Source organism: Rattus rattus, chromosome 6 (genome assembly GCF_011064425.1).
Source record: "Rattus rattus isolate New Zealand chromosome 6, Rrattus_CSIRO_v1, whole genome shotgun sequence".
NCBI classification, from domain to species: domain Eukaryota; kingdom Metazoa; phylum Chordata; class Mammalia; order Rodentia; family Muridae; genus Rattus; species Rattus rattus.
The window spans coordinates 71,313,107-71,319,758 of NC_046159.1; positions in this window are offsets into that span (position 1 = coordinate 71,313,107).

Consider the following 6,652-nt stretch of genomic DNA (forward strand, 5'->3'; position numbering starts at 1 on the left):
CCTGGAGTTGCAGGTACAGGCAGCTATGACTTACCCAGTTTGTATAATAAGAACCAACCAAACTGGTCTTATGGAAGAACAGAAAATACTCATACCTGCTGAGCCATCTCTCCAAAGTCATAGAATTTACATTTTATTAGAGTGTTTTTAAAAGGTTGTGGAGGTGAATCAATATTTAGTTAGATCAAAAGGAAGTGACTGAGAAAGGAAGGCTCTCATCAAGATAACAATGAAGGCAATAGGATAGGGACCATCATCTAAATTGTTGAGAGTCTGATCCATTAAAATGATTATGAGACACTAAAAGGAACAATAGTTCCTGGATGAATTTTTTCATTATAGTTTAAGTCCATTTTGGAACCAAAATAATTGTGCAATTTACAAGGTATTATGTGATATTTCCTTACATGGATGTTAATACACCTTGTACTAACATCAACTCAATGAATTGTCCTTAGTAATCATCAGCGTTGCAAAAAGAAAAGAGAATGTGGCATGAGGATATACTGGAATACATTCTGCTGCAAGAAAAGATAGCATCCTGTTGTTTAGGACCAAATGAATGAGCCTGGGGAAGAAGCATTATATGTGCAATAAACCAAGCACAGAGAGGCAAGTAGTAAAAGTCTTTTTTAAATTTAATTTATTTTTTTACCCTCCTGATTTTATTCCCCTCCTGATCCACCCTCTAACTGTTCCTCATCCCATACCTCCCACACTGACAGGTTTCCATGAAGATTTCCCCACTTCTCACCCCACTAGACCTCTAAACTCCCTGGGGCTTCCTGTCTCTTGAGGGTTAAGTGCATCTTCTCTGACTGAACCAAGACCCAGCAGTCTTAGGCTGTTTATGTATTGGGGGCCTCATATCAGTTAGTGTATTCTGCCTGGTTGGTGCTCCTGTATCTGAAAGATCTTGGGGATCCAAATTAATTGAGACTAATGGTCCTCTAACAGTGTCGTCCTCCTTCTCAGCTTCTTCCAGATTTTCTCTAATTCAAACACAGGGGTCAACAGATTCTGTCCATTGGTTGGTTGCAAATATATGCATCTGACTCTTTTAGCAAGTTGTTGTGTCTTTTGGAAGGCAGTCATGATAGACCCATTTTGGGAGCATTCCATAGCTTCAGTATAGTGGACTTCACAAAAAAATAGAGGCTAGAATTAAAGTTTTAGTAACGTGGAATACACAAACTATGGGTTTATTTAATGGATAAAACACCACAGTCAGAGAGAATGTCAGAATGAATTTGGATGCAATGAGGGTTTCTGAGGAAGGCTACAAATTTATGTATTGGTTCTAGCCTGGGGAAAAGTACTCTAATGTGGCATGTCACATGACTCCTGACTCCCTGCAGTCCTCAGAAACAATGGGCTTTCATGAGACCAAGTCCCTCAAATCAACCACTTTCACTGGAATGTCAATATTAATTGACAATATAGGACTAGAGAAATGTACATTAAATCATCGACATTACTGTAATACAACACTAGTAAAAATTTACAAACATGATTCAAAGAGGATATATATATATTATATATAATAGATATATATTCTGTAATTAATTTAATTAATTTATTTAATTGTAATGCTATGAATTAAACAGATGTCTTCACAAACCTAGTCAAATTCCTTACTGCTAATCTTTATCCTTCATTCTCCTTTTATTTTGTGAAAAGGTGCCATCTTTCATAAGTTTGGAATATTTGATATCCTGCTTGAACTTCCTAAGTTTCTAAAAGAGATTATTACTTTTTTGTGTTTATATTCTTCTTTTTGCTTGTGTTGTTGCTTTATTTTGTTTTTATTGATCAATGTATTTTAAAAATACTTGCTGCAATGAAAATTTCTTTCAGATATAGCATGCACTTCAGCCCTCTTCACTCATCATACCCTCTCTTTACCTTTCTCTTTCACCCCTCCAACTAGGCAAATTCCTTAGGACTTTATGTTTTATATCATAACAATTTTGAAGACAGAAATCTCTGTAGGAAAATACAGTATCACCAAACCTTCTCAGGGAACATCTATGTTCAATTTGTATTTGAATGCTTAACAGAACTAACATATCATGACAGATTTGCCTATGGAGAATCTTCTCTGGGGATGGAACTTTCAAATTAGGTAAAAGTGACTTAACCTCTATTACAATCCTAAAACTTTCTTCCACCACTAGTTTATAGATGTCAATCACCATATTTCTGTTGATTGATATTATTTTATGTTCCCTTATACAGTTATGTGTTTCCTGGATTAAAAGATCTTGCCTTATGGGATTTTTAAGGGTAGCTTCAAACATTTTCCCTCTTGAGGCCAGAGAGATAGTTCCACCATCTTGTAGAGACCTGAGCTTTGTTCCCGAATTCATATTAGGTGGCTCATAACTACTTACAATTCTAACTCCAGATAATATTCTCTTCTCAGCTGCAAACCTTGTGCAAATCATTCACACATACACACACACACACACACACACACACACACACACACACACAAATCAAAATTAAACTAAATCTTTTACTCTGAATTCCTTGTATAAAAGTGTTCCAGAACATGATTGGGATTTACTGTGAGTTGGCTAAAATTTGCTCTTAAATGACCGTAACTACCTTAATAAAGGTAGTTACCCTATTAAGCTGTTAGGAAGATAGAGTGAGTTAATGTATGAATAATCCATAATGTTTGGAAGGGTGAGTGATAAGTACAGTCTGAGCATTAGATATTATGATTTCTGTTTTCTAAACAACCACGGATGAGTCATATTAAAAAGCTAATACTGATACAGACCTGAGGTCATATCCTTCAATGGCAGAATGATTCCAGTATATAAACAAATCACAAAAGTGATTCTTATATTGATAATTGCCAATCGAGCTACTAGAGTTAATGTGAGACTCTGTACCTTTCAAAATTTGTTCAACATACCTGGATATGAGGCTTGGCTTTCTTAGTCGTTTGTTTCAAAGAACAATAATCAATCAATAAGTGAACAAATATAGTACATTTTTGCCCATTTCTAAACATGTAGTAATTTATTTTTATCAAAATGTTATTTATCAAATATAATTTTGTAACAATAAATATGTTTCCTTTCTAGTAAGGAAAAACATACTACCTATGTGTTCTAAAGTTGTTCTGGTCAGATCAGAACTTAGAGGAAAATGATCATTGGGTTGGTTTAAAGTGAGAAAATGGGCTCAGAAGGCATGTACGTTCAAGTGCCTGTTTTCCAGTTGGCAGAACTGTTTAGGAAGGACTCCAAGGTGCGGTATTGTTGAAGTAGGTTTATACTGGACAAAGATTTAAAAGTACTAGAAGCTCATGTCATTACAATTCAACTGTCTTACTGTCTTCCCTCTGGTTACTGTCACAACATGTAAGCTCTCAACTATGGCTGCAGTTCTATGTTTTTCTGCCTGCTCCAGTATTTCCTGTCATGATGATCATGGATTTTATAATTGTAATCAAGTCTCCAACTAAAGTATTTTATTTTATATTGCCTTAGCCTTGATGCTTTGTCACAGAACTAGAAAAGTAACTAATATATTCATACTAAGAGGAACTTGTTCCATTACATGTGAAAGCACACACACACACACACACACAAACACACACACACACACATACACACACACCATAATTACTAATGACCTAGTTATTACACGTACCATTACCAGTGTTTTCTCTCTTCATTCTATACATAGGGAATATTTTGGACCTTTTCTTCAAAACAGTAAGTATTGCTATTGATCGCTTACACAGATTAAGTAACTCATCCCTTTTATATTCTCAAAAATAGAACACAGAAAGGCCAAGAAAGTTAATAGTTCCTGTGCCTGAAATCATCCTAAGACTCAGGAGTTGTTGCTATCCTAATGAGCCACTTAGAATTGAAAGAAGCAAAAATAATTATAGTCTATAGGCAGATAAAGAAGAAATGTAGAAAATGTGCCATTCTCGGTCACCATTTATACTGTTTTCTTTTAAAATTTTGAGATTCGCGCACATCCATCAGTCTTAGTTGAGATCAATGTGACTTAACTTTAGAATCATTTTTTGTTCATTTCTTTGGAGACAAATTATTTCTGAGGTACAATTTATTCTACATTATCTTGATAGTGCAGTTTTATGTACTTCAGAAAACAAGCAGTATTATAGATGAAGGAAATTGTTTATGATGAAACACAGAGGCAAGAACCAGTGCTCAACAGTGTCCTTTCAACATGGTATGCAAAATAGATGACCTTGAATTAATGAGATGGAATGTGGCTCATTTAGGTTCTTAATTGCAATGTGATATTTGAAATGCATTTCTCTGTATATCCTGGGGTGGAAAATTATCCAGTAAACTGAATAAGTTTCAGTTTAGATAGCATACTCTGCATATGTCATATAAATAGCTTCATGAGAAAGGCACACAATGAAAAGGGAACCTCTACAACTGATAAACAGCTTCAATAAAGTGGCTGTCTATACACTGAATTCGAAAAGTCAGTAGCCATCTTTTCTACGAACAATACACTGACTGAAAAAGAGTTTAGGGAAGCAATACCCTTCATGTTAGCCACAAATAGTATAAATATCTTGGTGTAACACTAACAAAATATGTGAAAGACTTGTATGACAAAAACTTCATATGGCTGAAGAAAAAAAATTAAAGAAGACATTGGAAGATAGAGAAATCCCCCATGTTCATGTATCAATAGATTTAACATAGTAAAAATTGACATTTTACTAAAAGCAATCCACATATTCAGTGCACTTCCCATCAAAAATGGATCACATTTCTTTAGAGACCGTGAAAAGCAATTCTCAGTTTCATATGCAAAAAAAACAAAAAACAAACCCAAGGATAGCTAAAACAATTATGTACAGCAAAAGAAGGTCTAGAGTTATCATCATCACTTACCTCAAGCTATAACTCAGAGAAGTACTAATGAAACCTACATGGTATTGGCATAAAAATGGACAAGGTGATCAATGGACTAGAATATATTTCTACAGAAGACAACTTTCTAAAAAGAACATCAAGAATATAAGCACTTGGATCAAAAACTAATAAATGTGGTCTCATGAAATAGAAAAGATTTGTCAAGACTATTAACACCATCACTAGGGAAAATAAATAGCATCCTACAGAATGAATAGAAGATCTTCACCAACCCAACATCTGGCAGAGAGCTGATATCTAAAATATATAAGGGACCCAAGAAATTTATCAAAAATCCCAAACAACGCAAGTAAAAATGGGATAATAATGGGATTCAAAACAGAGAATTCTCAACAGAAAAATGTCTAATGACTGAGAAATACTTAAAGAAATGTTCAAAACCCTTAGTCATCAGGTAAATTCTAATCAGAATAACTCTGAGATTTACATTATATCTACCAGAATGGCTAAGATCAAAAAGTCGAGTGACAGTCATGTTAATGTCCATTTGGTAGTAGGCAAACTTGTGAAAACACTTCGGAAAATACCAAGGTTTCTCAGAAAATTGGGGATAGTTCTACCTAAATATGTAGCTATACCACTATACCCTAAAGATACGCTAACATAATATAAGAGTGCTTGGGCAACTATGTTCATAGCAGGTTTATTTGTAGTTGCCAGAACCTGGAAACAACCTAGATGCTCCTACACTGGAGAATGGATAACGGAAATGTGACACATTTACCCAATAGAGTACTACTCGGCAGTTAAAATCAAGGACTCATGAAATGTGCAGGCATTGGATGGATCTAGAAAATATCATCCTGAGTGAGGCAATCCAGACACAAGGACATGCATGGTATGTACTTGGTGATAAGTAGAGATTAGCAATAAAGTACAGGATAACCATACTACAATCCACTCACCCAAAGCAGGCAAGTAACAAAGAGGGACCTAGGGAATCTAACTCAGAGGGGAAATAAAATAGGTATCTGAAGTAGACGGAGGGAGGAAACTTGGTAGGAGGGTAGGTGGTGAGGGGATCAGGGTGGACTTCACATGTGGGTAGGTGGGGAGGGCTGGGAGAGAGAACAAAACTTGATGAGTGCCAGGTTTTGGATGGGGGAAGACTTCCTGGAGTCTTTGAGAGTACTCTAGCTGAGCATCCTAGTAGTGTTGTATATGGAACCTGAAATGGCTACTTCCTGTAGCCAGTTGGAACTTACAGTGGAGAGAGGGGATGCCAATCCACACACAAAACCTTCGACCCAAAATTCATTCTGCCTACAAGAGGTGCAGGCATAAATTAGAGCAGAGATTGAGGGAATGGCCAACCAATGACTACTACCTCAATTCGATACCCAACCTATGGGAGAGAGCCCTTACACTATTAATGATAATTTGTTGTATTTCATAAAGATACAGATGGTCTTAACTCATAGGGGAAAAGTAAAACAATAAAGTGAAATAAAAAGAAAACTGATATAGACATATAGTCTGCTTGTTATTTAATTGAAGAGTACTTGGGGTAGAAATTTTCACTAGTAGTATCATGAGAACTACTGAATCATGTTAAATTTACTAGTAGAAACATAACAATAAGCTAAAAGTAAAAAAAAGCATTATTTAATTTAATGCATCTGAAATACTATGAATATAGCAATCAATAAGCATTCTTATTAATTGTAAGATATTTAACTTGGATGAAATATTAATCCAGA